This window comes from Coffea eugenioides, chromosome 8, assembly GCF_003713205.1.
Source record: "Coffea eugenioides isolate CCC68of chromosome 8, Ceug_1.0, whole genome shotgun sequence".
NCBI lineage: Eukaryota > Viridiplantae > Streptophyta > Magnoliopsida > Gentianales > Rubiaceae > Coffea > Coffea eugenioides.
Window position 1 is genome coordinate 13,901,526 of NC_040042.1, and position 13,390 is coordinate 13,914,915.

At 34.4% G+C, this 13,390-nt stretch overlaps 2 long non-coding RNA genes across 3 annotated transcripts; both read right to left on the minus strand.

Annotated features, from left to right (window-relative positions):
• Positions 1 to 7,237: 7,237 nt before the first annotated feature.
• On the minus strand, positions 7,238 to 8,452 carry LOC113781353. Its single transcript, XR_003469587.1, has 2 exons — positions 8,364 to 8,452; positions 7,238 to 7,413 (listed from the first exon to the last, which is right to left on the minus strand). It is a non-coding gene; the product is annotated as an uncharacterized LOC113781353 (long non-coding RNA).
• Positions 8,453 to 8,503: 51 nt separating this feature from the next.
• LOC113781355 lies at positions 8,504 to 12,017 on the minus strand. 2 transcript variants are annotated; one of them, XR_003469589.1, is made up of 3 exons: positions 11,784 to 12,017; positions 11,618 to 11,702; positions 8,504 to 9,962 (listed from the first exon to the last, which is right to left on the minus strand). It is a non-coding gene; the product is annotated as an uncharacterized LOC113781355 (long non-coding RNA). The 2 variants fall into 2 exon arrangements; XR_003469588.1 differs by having other exon boundaries at positions 8,504 to 10,114.
• Between the last annotated feature and the right edge of the window lie 1,373 nt (positions 12,018 to 13,390).

The following is a 13,390-nucleotide window of genomic DNA, read 5'->3' on the forward strand; positions in this document are numbered from 1 at the left end:
ATAAACTATACAAATAAATGAAATAAGTTTGATTGAATTTCCTTTATTGCTTCCCTTAAATCAAGTTCACCATTGTGGTCATTTTCAATGCCATCTAGAAGCTAATTTTTCATAAATAATTCAATCGCTGAATGAATAATGTGGAAACCAACTTACAATTGATTTCATTTTCATATGTGGTAGTGATAGAACCTATATTTCTCAAATAATTTCTTAGCATGATCTCCTTTGTCAAAAAATTGAAACATATTTACCCATTTTTTATTGAACACTTCAAAATTTAATTCATTCATATTATGAATAAAATCTTCCAAAATCACAAAATCGAATTTCTACCACTGCTAATTTTTCCAACATTATCACAATCTTGTTTTACATTGACAGCTGCATTGATCTAACCAATACCACAATCTTCAATTAATTTGTCCACCCTTCAATTGGCTTTTCTTTTCAAAAAATTATTCAATACCCATAAAATAAAAATTTTCTACTTCATTACAATTTTCAATCACACCGTTAATTTTACCCATAACTTCACTTCCTTTCTCAACCACATGTGAAATTTTCTTTTGAATCACAAATTTTTTATCTCCACGTACACCCACAATTTTTGCAATTTCTTCTTTCTCTACCTTATCAAAAAATTCATTTCTTTTCCTTCTTCACAAATTTCTTCCTCATCAACAAAATCATCATCACAAATTGCACCAAACAATGTATGCAATCCAAAATCATCGGTTGATTCAAAATCTTCATAAATTTCTCTATCATTTAGATACCTATCTTTATCAAAGTCTACTTCTCACGTGTTTCTAAATTTTGGAATATAACCATAATGACGATCCATTTCTACCGTAAAGGCACAAATATCTTGCCAAAAAATGTGAGTCACATGAGAATACGAATATGTTTATTAAAAAACATATGAAACATTGACTTTTTCATAATTCAAAAAAACAATCTTGTCTTCTTTTTCCTTTCTGCTTTTGTCATCCGATTCGCCCAATATGCATAAGCAATATGTCCTAAATCACATTACCAAACATATCCTTCCATTGGTTGTTTCTAATGCATGTGACCATACCAATATTTAATATAAGTTGTCATCGCCCCAATGTTTTCACCATCATAATGGATAAATAGGATAAAAACCAACTTACAAGAATATTCATCTATCATCTCTCATCTTGTTAACTTCTTGGACTCCAGAGCTATAATCATTTCAAGTTCAATAATGAACTTAACTTTGTTTGATTATTCTTATCCATTCCAATTACCAAATAAATAGACACGGTAGAATTTCTTTTAAATCTCTACCACAACTAGGACCAATTTTATGTCCTAATTGTCAACAACAAAACTTCTAACCTTGTGTTCTAATTTGGCGAACAATCCCCATGATTAAAGTCCAGAACTCTCGTACACTTGGCATGAAAAATTACCCACAACTGAAGCTATTTTAAACACATACAAAAATATATCGAAGGAGAAGGAGAATAAACACAAAATAATACTCAATAATTTTATTATCTCAAAATTCAACAATAACAATATCAAGTTGCGTCTTTAGCTTACAATAACCCAGTAATAACAGTTTTAGAGACTTTCCCTCTATCTCACAACTCAACTTTTTCGACTCTCTTTTTAAGTAACAATGTACTAGATTAATAGTATTTATAGACTGCAAAGCTTCCTAAACAAACACAATTACAAACCCAAACTTACTTGAAACTCATTTGAAATTTCCTAATCTACTATGGAAAAAGAGACAAACTTCGGACCCAACTAATACTTAGAGGCAACTGACTAATACTTGACCATGTAATTACTTATAGTAACTACTTTAATCAAACAAACTAAACAAAAAAATGAAATAAACTTGGTTTAATTTCCTTCATAGCATCTAAACAAAGTCCTTTGTAGAAGTATCTGTCCAATTAAGAATATCTTTCTAGAGCTTCTTCATGAAATGATATACTCAGTTGTGTTGCATAAACTAATGTGAATATCATTACAATAAGCAATTTTGTTTTTCTTCACTTTTCGAACCAATTTTGAAGTTGGAACTCATCAAGTAGGAGTGTGCAAAATCGTAAAAATTTCGATTTACCGACCGAATTTGAATTGAATTCGAAATTTCGAATTCGATAATTTGGAATGGAAATCGGAATAGCCGATTTCGAATTGGTCAACTTCGATAATAAGATTTTTCAAATCGGAAATGATGATAGGGTGTTAATTGTTAGTAATTTTCTGGTTGATTTTCCTCATTATTTGTGCCAAATATTTTGTTAATTGTCGGATTCTACTTATAATTGCCATTTGGACATAATTGGAGGGATAGAGTACAAAATTCTGATAAATGAGGGAGGAGATATGGAAATCTGCATAGAGTTACAAGCCCAATTCCAATTGGAAGACAAAGTTTCCTATTTTGATGGAGGTGTAGTACGTTGGCAGGAGGAAACCGAGAAGCAGTAGGACTCTTTCCTATTATTTCTCTTGGCAGCCGTCAAATTTGACCCTAGCTGGAATTGGACTTTGGCATCTTTTATGTAGCTTTTTCTATTCCCTCGTAGGTAGACACTTAGTAGAAAACAATTAGCCATTCTTTGGCTTGGAGTTGTCTTTGGCATTGTTCTTAATTCCATCGCCATTTTCATCTAAATTTTGGGACAATGTACGCAGCAACGATCTCTGCAATTTCGCATGGGATTTCTTCCATAGAGATGAACTAAATCTTTTTTTCTAGTCAAGGAACAACGGAGGCTTTGATTCATCTAAAAATTGTGAGATCGAATTAATTTTATTTATTCCTCTTATTTACTGGTATTTGCATATTCTCTGTTTGTAATGTTTATAGTTGTTTTGTTAATTAAATATCTTGGATCCGGGCGTTGAATTAATTTAGCAACCTGATGTCAATTAGAGCGTTAAATCCGTATTGTTTAATTGCTCTAAAATAGTGACAACTGGCATGATTAGATTTGTGTCAGGAGAATACGCATGCTAATCTAAAATAACCTTGGTAGTGTGTTATTTGGTTAGAATAGGGCTCCTCTAATACGTAAGGCAATTGGGAAATTAAATCTTACGGGCATACCTAAGGTTATTTTTCGATTAGAGTAGTAATTGACGGGCGTACCTCAGTCATCGAAACAGTAAGGAGGAGTTGACTGTCATTATTTGTTTGGCAGTTATAACTTATTTATTAGTTAATAGTTGGAATTATCTCTGCATCGATGATCGATTAGTTGAACCATTGCTGAAGTTATTTCTTAACTAGAGCTTAGCTATTGTTAATTTGGTTTTTAATAATTTGACATTTAATTTTTAGTTGGTTATTTATTTTTATACAAACTGTTTAATTATTTCCATTGCTATAAAAACCCCCCAATGTTAGTTTAAATTTCGAAAGAGACAAATATCCTTAGTCCCTGTGGATTCAACCCTACTTATCACTATTTACAGAAATTATATTTCGGTTGAACATGTATTTATTATTGCACGGGTTTCGACAACCTGTCAATTTTTAGCGCTGTTGCCGGGGACTGGTGCCAGATTAATTTGTTTCTTTTTGAATTCATCTTGTTTTCATTTTTTTTATTATTTTTCTCTTATTTTTTTTATATAGTTTATAGCTGCTAACATTCCGTATTTTGATGATAGACTGGACTTTATTCCTGAAAGGGGTTATGAGACTCGTGTTTTTCCTAATGATCAATTAGCTGTTGCAAATTGTGGAACTTATTTTGTCTCAAGTTATTCAACCGACATATGTCCCGCATTTCAAGATAATCTAAGTGCTCCAATTGATACTTTTGGAGATTTTTCACCTCGATTTCAAACATGGTATGACCCTTACTCAAACAGGTATGATCAAGAATGGTGGGATAAATCCAATTTTAATTGTGCGACCGGGCCAATGGATTTTCAATAGCAAGAGTTTCAACAGCCATAATCCATGTCAGGTATGTCTCTTGAAGAAATGATTGAATTACTAGCTACTAATACATATCGATTTCATCAGGAGACACAAACGAGCATTCGTAACCTAGCGGATCAAGTGCATTTATTGACATCCGGAATGACGGATCAAGTGCATCTATTAACATCCAGGATAACGCAATTAGCTTCTCACAAGTGTGAAGAATTGCCCTCACAGACCAACATCGACCTTGAAGAAGATGAGAGTGCAATTATCCGGACAAATGACATGGAACTGCAAGAGTTTCAAGAAAACGGATCTAAAGATGCAGTTGAAAGGGAAGTTGAAGTGCAAGAAATGAGACCCCGGTATCAACTCATTCAAGTGAATGAATCCAGTGAACAATCTTCAAATGCCGTGACATCTCCTCCATTCCTTAATCAATATTCTCCTGACTCTTATTCTTCAATTCCTGTTAGTGAAATTGACTTTATTATACCAGAAAATTTTGAATTTCATGACAGGAATAAATTAAGAATGGCGATGGCAAGATATCTTGGACCAATAAATGCGCATGATGGAGGAGTGAGAGGAGAATTCAGATTATTGTTGACTTCTTTGGCGCCTTCTACTAGTCCGTGGAAGACCGTAACTCGTGTGTTGAAGGATGACTCTATTTACGAGGGCTATCAGGACTATATAGAGGATGAAACACTGAAATGAGCTACAAGATTTTATCCTCCTTGAACAAACATGACAATGTTTAGTCAAAAACATTAAAGAAAGACGCTTTTTACGAGGCAACCCAAATATTGGTTTTGTTTATTTTTCGTTGTTTAATGCTTTAAATTTGTCGTTTCTCACTTGGGTACTGATTGATCTTTGATATTTTTCTCCACTGTGACCAGAACAGATAATCTTGGCGTGTCCGCGCGAGGAGGGCACGTGTTAATCGTGTAAACCCCAACCTCATGGTCAGTGGACGTTTACCAATCTTGGCATGCCCACGCCTTGTTGGTAAAATCTCAACATCTCGTGATGTTGGCAGGAAGTGGAACATGGCATGCCCACGCGAGGAGGGCACGCGTTAAATGGCAAAAGTAACTCCCCAAGGTCAGTATGCTTTTTCAAATCTTGGCGTGCTCACGCCGTGTTTGACGATCCAAAAACAAAAGAAAATTTTTTTAAAAAAAACCCATAAACTATTTTTTTCCTTTTTCTTCTTTTCTTTCTTTCTCTTTTCTTTTCTTCTTCTTCTCTGTTTCTCCTCTCCCTTTCAAGTCGCCGCCTCCTTTCCTTCTTTTCTTTCGGCTGCAACTCCTCCATCGCATGCCGCCGCTACCCGTGCGAACCCACGGCTGCCGCCGCTCTCCCACTCCTTCACCATCACACCAGCGCCGCCTGGCCACGGCCGCCTCCTCTCTCCCACGAACCCACCGCGTACCACCAGCCCTCCCTCGCACGCCATCGCCATCTCTTCGCCCAATCATCCGCTGCCGCTGCCCGTTGTTCGTCGCTCTACCACCGCCGCTGTTCGCGGCACCCTCGCGCGACTTCTGCAGCCAACATTACGCACAATCTGGTAGCATTTATGCACCACACGGGATTTCCGCCTCCATTTGAGCCTAACCCACCCTATGACCCCGTCACAGTCCCCGTGACTTCAAGGAAGTTTCGTTGCCCATCTTCTTATTTCTGCTGTTTATTTGTTACATTGAGGGCAATGTACCCTTCAGTTGTGAGGGGAGGGATTCGACTGGTGTCTCTTTAATTTTCTGCTTTTCTTATTTTGCTTGCCTTATTGTTGTCTTGGTAAATATTGTGGCAACTCATTCTTCTATTGCTAGATGTGTTTATTCTATGAATTTAGTTTCGGTGGCAAGTAAGAGCATATTGTCTTGGTGAATACTGTGAGTTTAATGACTTTGTGCAAATTATGGTTAACTTGTTTAGGCAATGTAAATATTTTGCTAGTAACTGTTGTGTGGATTGGTCTCCTGTTGACCTTAGTTTTCCATGTTTAGAAGATGACGTGGGCCATGTTCTTTAATTGTCTAGTATTTTGGTGTTTTGTGTGAATAACATATGGCTATACTGCGCTAGTGTCGTCACCTAGTAACTGAGAGTTTTCACCACAAGTGTCGACTCTCGCGTCAAAAAATGACGATATCTATGAGTAGGTGGTCCTGAAGCGGTGAAAAGTTGAGTAACTGGATTCTTTCATTCAAAAATGTCAGAGTTCACGTCAAAAGACTTGAATGACTTGGGACTAAGCCTTTATTTGTTTAAAAAAAAAATCAAAAAAAATGAATAAAAATAAAGAGAGAAAAGAGAAAAGAAATAGATGTGAAAAATATGTAAGCATATGATCATGTTGGCCTACCGATCCTTGGTTTTCAATGTTGAAATAGTGGTTGCCAGTTGGACCAATTGCTGACTGTTGCTAGTTTAATAATTTGCTTTCCTAGATGGGTTAGACATGAATTGGACGAGTCTGTGATCTCAAAAGCTAACCGGGAGGATTATGTCTTGACACTTAATCACTGAACCTTTATTTTGGTCTAAGCACAGCTTGGCAATAGATGGCGTGGGAGCTGACCATTGCTTGAATTTAGTTGTTCTTATACTTGAGAACAAACATGAATTAGGTGTGGAGGGAATTGATAGGGTGTTAATTGTTAGTAATTTTCTGGTTGATTTTCCTCATTATTTGTGCCAAATATTTTGTTAATTGTCGGATTCTACTTATAATTGACATTTGGACATAATTGGAGGGGTAGAATACAAAATTCTGATAAATGAGGGATGAGATGTGGAAATCTACATAGAGTTACAAGCCCAATTCCAATTGGAAGACAAAGTTTCCTATTTTGATGGAGGTGTAGTACGTTGGCAGGAGGAAACCGAGAAGCAATAGGACTCTTTCCTATTATTTCTCTTTGGCAGCCGTCAATTTTGACCCTAGCTGGAATTGGACTTTGGCATCTTTTATGTAGCTTTTTCTATTCCCTCGTAGGTAGACACTTAGTAGAAAACTAGGAAGGGTTCACCGCGCACTACGCGCGGTGTGAGTTTGCAAGGTTAGTGTACCTAGAACTGAGGTTGCAAGGTTAATATACCCAGAGCCCTCAATGGCTGCATTTTCCAATTAAAAATCATTTTTATATAATTTTCTGTGTGTGGTTGATAATTGAAGCATTTTGTCGACATTTCAGTTGTGATTAATTTAGGTGTAAACCAAAACAGATAAGAGTTAAAAAATAATAATACTAATAAAGTTGAAGAGTATAATAACACATATAATTGAGGTAGGCTCTCCCAATGCACTATGCATGTCATTAATTGTGAAAAAGAAATAAGTCACAATTTAAGATACATTCATCGAAAAGTGCTCTCTTGCAGCTATATCTAGAGAAATGCCTCTAGTCTTTACTTGATCAGCGTCTCGAGCAGTCAGCCAATTCTGTTGGAACTATGCAATAGTGCTGAAAAATTAAAAAGAACTATCACAAAATTTGATATCTATACTATAGTAAGTGACTCTGGAAGTAAATAATGACTATTTGCTAAAGATAGTAGAGAGAAGGGAAAGTATCCAGCATTCATGACAAAACTTCATTAGCTTCCAAGTTTCCACCATCTAAACATCATTCAAATCCTATCAAAAAAGAATCATATTTGAATTTAACAACCACGACTAGAATGACAATCTAGTTAAACCACTGATAATGCGCCAGCAGTTTTTGCCATGCTTCGTTGCAAAATTTCAAGAAACTACTAAAGTACCAACGAAAAAAATAAAGCCATCAAGAGCACATTCCATACTCCTAAGTTTGAGCTATCATTATATTTGAACAAGGACCTCTTTCCACTCAAACTTTTTCTCAAACATTAATCCTCGACGAATAAATAAAGAATCGAAAGCAAATAAACAGCATATCCATTTTGAGCAACCATCATATATTTGAATAATACGTCTTGCCAGCCAATTTTTCCTCAAAACATGAATGGTAGATAAATAAATAAAGAATAGAAAGGCAAAAAATAGCTTATACATTTTGGCCTATAAATCATGGAGATACCTATCATTCATGCCACTTTTTTACCAACACAACATGAATGAAAAATAGAACATCAAGCTAAACCAAAAGGAAAAGTGCAGAAAATTTCAAATAGTGGAAGCTAAAAGTTGAAAATACGTGCATATTATCATTTCATCATTCAAATCAGAGAAACAGAGAAAGGTGAACTGCATAACAAAAATTCTTTCACTTTTATCTATTTAGCAAAAAATGTGAAACACAAAGAAAAGCGTGATTTCACTGTGAATTTTGACAATATTATCTATCCCAGATGTAAATAGTCAAGTCCATAAATTGTTAATTAGGCATATAACAAAACAAACTGTTGATAATTTTTAATTCGAGCATGTTACCTCATGTAGTTCACTTTGAACCCATCTCGAGTAAAGTTCATTAATTTCAGTGCTTCTAGAAAATTGCCATCACTAATTGTTTAAGCTTCGTAGTTGTGCAGCTCAATCAAGCTACAAAAGAATTAAACCAAACAAATTAGTCGAGTAAAAATAGGTTTAAATGAATGAAACAAAAACTATTTCCTGTATGGATGCAGAAATATAAGAGATTTTGAACTACTAACTAAAAAGAAAAAAAGAGAACTATAACTGTGTAGCAATGCGATTCATTTCCTAGTCAGCGGTTCACAATTTAAAGCCATTCATAAACCTTTGGAGGGTGATTAGAGAGGGTGTGCTTTTGATCCAATCAGTCTAAACCAGTTCATTCTAATATTTCATCTACATCCGCGGTTGTACGTATTCCTTGTATTTTATGTGCTTGCAGGTCAATTTTGCTTCTTCCATTACTGGTAGATGCTCAAATCTCGTTAATAGCAGTGCCGGATATTATTGCTCAAGATTTACAAGGCTCTATCCTCACAATAGACCATCGAATGCAGTCCTTTGAAAGTAGCATAACTCCAGCAATGCCCATCCCTATTTCTCCAATAAATAAAGTTTACAAAAAATAAAAAGCAAAATGCTTCATTTATCTAATTCTTCAGAACCCAACTGACCAAAAAAAGGAAGAAACCAAATGCAGATACCTAAAAAGGTCTCAGTTAATCCCTTGTCATGACTAAACAACTATAAAACATGCAATTTAACATTACCAAAAGCCATCATTATGAACATGTTATCTTCCTATTGCCGTAAAGAGAAAAAAAATGAGGAGAAAGAATTTCTACCCAAATAACACTATGTGAGCAACACAGGGTGTTTTTCTTTCATGTTTTTGGGTTGTGAAGTAGGAAAAAAGAAAGGCCCCGAATAGATTTTCCAAACTAACCAGTCTTTGTATACTTAAGTAAAAAAGTATTCACTATTTTTTATAAAAAGCAACCATCAAATATCATATTTACTTCTCTATTAAGACGTACAGGCTTGCAAGACCTCTCAAATACTTAAGATATTTAGTTAGATATTTCATTCTAACTTCATATAGTTTCTGCACTTGAGCATAAAATTTCTAAAAAATTTAAAGCACATTGACAAAAGCCCATTTGGGTCACTATATAAATTGTACCAAAGCATCAAACAATTTCTCTAGCATGATGAAAATAGTATAAAGCAAAAGGAAAAAGCTAAAATTTTGTCATAAGTAAAACATCATATAATGAACGAGCTATAATTGCAAACCAAGGTAGCACACCTGAGAATTTCTGGCATAGCTCTCTAGAGATTTTTTCAAAGGTGAAAACAACCAATAAAAACATTAGAAATTGACATGATCCGAAGATTATTATACAAATGGAAAAAAAAGGAATCAGTGATCAAATCTTTAATTAAATTAAGCAGTTATTATGATAATTTAAAGTAAGGCTCAGGTCTATTGGCAAAAGTCAGGCAGAGATGAGAGTACCGCCATGGCTGCAGACCCAATTGCATTTCAAGGGGAGAATGAAAGCCAAATGACATCAGGGTTGCCTCACCAAGATATGGCAATCAATTTAAAACCTGAAATACATCTAAAGAAACCAAAATTATATCATCATAGCCCAATTGGAAATAACATAAATTAGTCTATTTATAGCTTTCATTTGCTGTAATACTCCAGCCAGAAAGTTACACCCTTTTCCAAAAAAATTACCATCCATCCCTGTAATAACCTAGCAAGAAACAAAAGGAAGATCAAAAGGAAAATTAAGAGCAAATTGCTCATGAATAGACACATTTATACAAAAAAAAAAAATGAAAGGATAAACCAATATACACCATTCAAGAAATGTCAAACTGAGAAATTCTTGACAACATTAGTTCAGATTACAAAAAAACTTAAAATTTGAATGGCCCTGCAAATTGTCAAAATCTTAAAACAAAAAAGTGACTATTCAACTCCCTTTGCACCTCTAAATAAGTCTTTAGAATTACTGACATGAAATTGACTTTCTCAAATCTTAGTTATGTTTGTCCTATAGAACCCATCTAAACTTTGGAATTCTAGGTTAAAGAAATGCATCAGAGAATTATTACTGGCCATAAAAATATTAGTATTAACTGCTATACATTCGTACTTATATGAAAATTAATCATGAAAAGTGTAAGAGAAAATGGTAGCATAGACATAAAATGATAGGAAATTTCACTGATGAAGAGCTATGCTTTATCTATCTTATTTTGGTTGCCTAGAGTTCAGAGGTTCAAGATCTTCCAAAAAATTCTGAGAAGACTGTCTCAAATTGGTACTTTCCATTCATAAGGAAAACATTCACAGAGCAACAAGCTTTAAAAAAGTTATGGAAAAAATGATATTCTGTAAAATGAAAAGAAAAAAGAAAGCCATGACCTCTAGTGGTAATGTCTTTCACAACCCAATAAGTCTATGATTTGGTAAAACTCATTGAGTTCTTTGTATAATACAATAGCACCAAAAATTTGAAGTGTTTTTCGCAACATGATCATAGTCTGTACAAAGAAAAAAGGGGAAAAAATCTCAAAGCTGTTTCAAAAATAAATACCGTACATATATGAGACAATTCAAAAGGTATCCACCATTCAAAAATAATGTATTAGCAGCATGCAAATAATGAAGGACTTAAGGCTAAAATTAAAGAACAACCCTATCCAATAGTGACCACCCTTCAATCCAAAAGCCGAAAAAAAGGAAAAATATAGCATTGCTAACTTGAAAATTTTACTATTCCATGAACTGGTTTTAGAATGATTGAATCTTGATTTGTTCACGCCTTTAATGAAGTGATGTATGTTAATAACATAACAAAAAGTACGGAAAAAAAGATAATTTAAGAAAATGGGATCTGAATGCAAACGAATCCTAACATCTTCTTGTTATTTCAGCTGCAAAAAATTAACTTCTCAGCTTCTTGTTATTTCATATCAATTTTTTTATTGGCTACAAAGATAGAAACCATTTTAGGGACCAGTAAATCTACTATAATTTAGACTATTCGCAAAATGTTATCCCCATTAGACGATTAGAAGTCAATCTTAGCTTCTCAGAACCAAATCAACAGGAATTTTATTTAAAAAAATTGGAATTTTTGTAAACTAAAATAAATAAATGATGTTCTCGTAAAAGAAAAGGGAAAGGCAAGATCTGAAGAGGTATTGAAAACAAGTATCTAAATTAGTAGGGCTCTATCATCACTTACAGTGCTATTGGCTGTTTGTCAAAGAAACCCCAAAAACTAAGAAGGCACCAAATATTTTCTTGTTAAGGATTCAAATACCGAAAACCTGAAAAAAAAAACCAAATATTTTCTTGTTAAGGATTCAAATACCGAAAACCTGGAAAATTACAACCAAAACTTAATTTACCAAAATAAAAACATGAAATCTACAAACTTTTCCCACCTGCAATCACAAAAAAAAAAAGGTCAAGTTCAGATCAGATAAGTAAAAGGAGAAAACAACATGAACAGAAAATTTAATGAAAGAAAAATCTCAAAATGTTCAGATTCAATAGCTAAAAGGATTTCAGATTTGTCTCTATCACTTGCTTATCACATGCATAGATAGAAAAATGGTGAAAGGAAGAAGAGGTTTTTGACCAAAAAAAAAAATAATAAGAGAGAAGAAGAGGAGAGGAAGACGATCAAGCAGATGCAGAAACATCTGAAGGTCTTTTATCTTGCAATGTAAAAAAGAATAAACAACATTAGTTTGCTCAAAAAGCTACAACTAAACTCCTCATCTCGCTCAAAAAAAGGGAAAAAATTAAATGGCTAGATTATTTTTGGCAGAGGAAGAAAGAAGCTCGGAGCAAATTATTTTTTTCTTCTCACCAAGACAGATAGAAGATAAGAAGATACAGATGATGTTGAAAAAAAAAGACGGAAGAATGAAGAGTTAGATGATGATCATGAAGAAGGAAAAGATCAGGGGCGTCTCGGTGATGCTGAAGAGTGAGGGACCATGGACTGAGAGGAGAGGAAAGGACGGTTCAGAATTCTGAAGCATGGAGTAGTCAATTCTTACCAAACCCACATGGGTTTCTTTATGAAGCAAAGAAATGAAAAAGAAAATAAAGGTGCGAAAGTGGGTTGAAGGAAAAGGACAATTAATATTATCATTACTCTCTTTAGTGGGTTGCATGGAAGCAAACACAGTCGGTGGCTCACAAACGCAATTCACAGCCCAATTGCAAGCAGCAGGTCACGTGAAAGGCGCATGGAGAACGACCACTTTTCAGCAAATCATCAAATGACATGTCAGCAAACAAAACGCACCATCGGACAACTTCCTAAGCACTTAGTCTATATATGGTTGACAATTAGCCATTCTTTGGCTTGGAGTTGTCTTTGGCATTGTTCTTAATTCCATCGCCATTTTCATCTAAATTTTGGGACAATGTACGCGGCAACGATCTCTGCAATTTCAAATGGGATTTCCTCCATAGAGATGAACTAAATCTTTTTTCTAGTTAAGGAATAACGGAGGCTTTGGTTCATCTAAAAATTGTGAGATCGAATTAATTTTATTTATTCCTCTAATTTACTGGTATTTGCATATTCTTTGTTTGTAATGTTTATGGTTGTTTTGGTAATTAAATATTCTGGGTCCGGACATTGAATTAATTTAGCAACCTGATGTCAATTAGAGCGTTAAATCCGTAATTGTTTAATTGCTCTAAAATAGTGACAACTGGCATGATTAGATTTGTGTCAGGAGAATACGCAGGCTAATCTAAAATAACTCTGGTAGTGTGTTATTTGGTTAGAATAGGGCTCATCTAATACGTAAGGCAATTGGAAAATTAAATTTTATAGGCGTACCTAAGATTATTTTCCGATTAGAGTAGTAATTGACGGGTGTACCTCAGTCATCGAAACAGTAAGGAGCAGTTGACTGTCATCGCTTGTTTGACAGTTATAACTTATTTATTAGTTAATAGTTGAAATTATCTTTGCATCGATGATCAATTA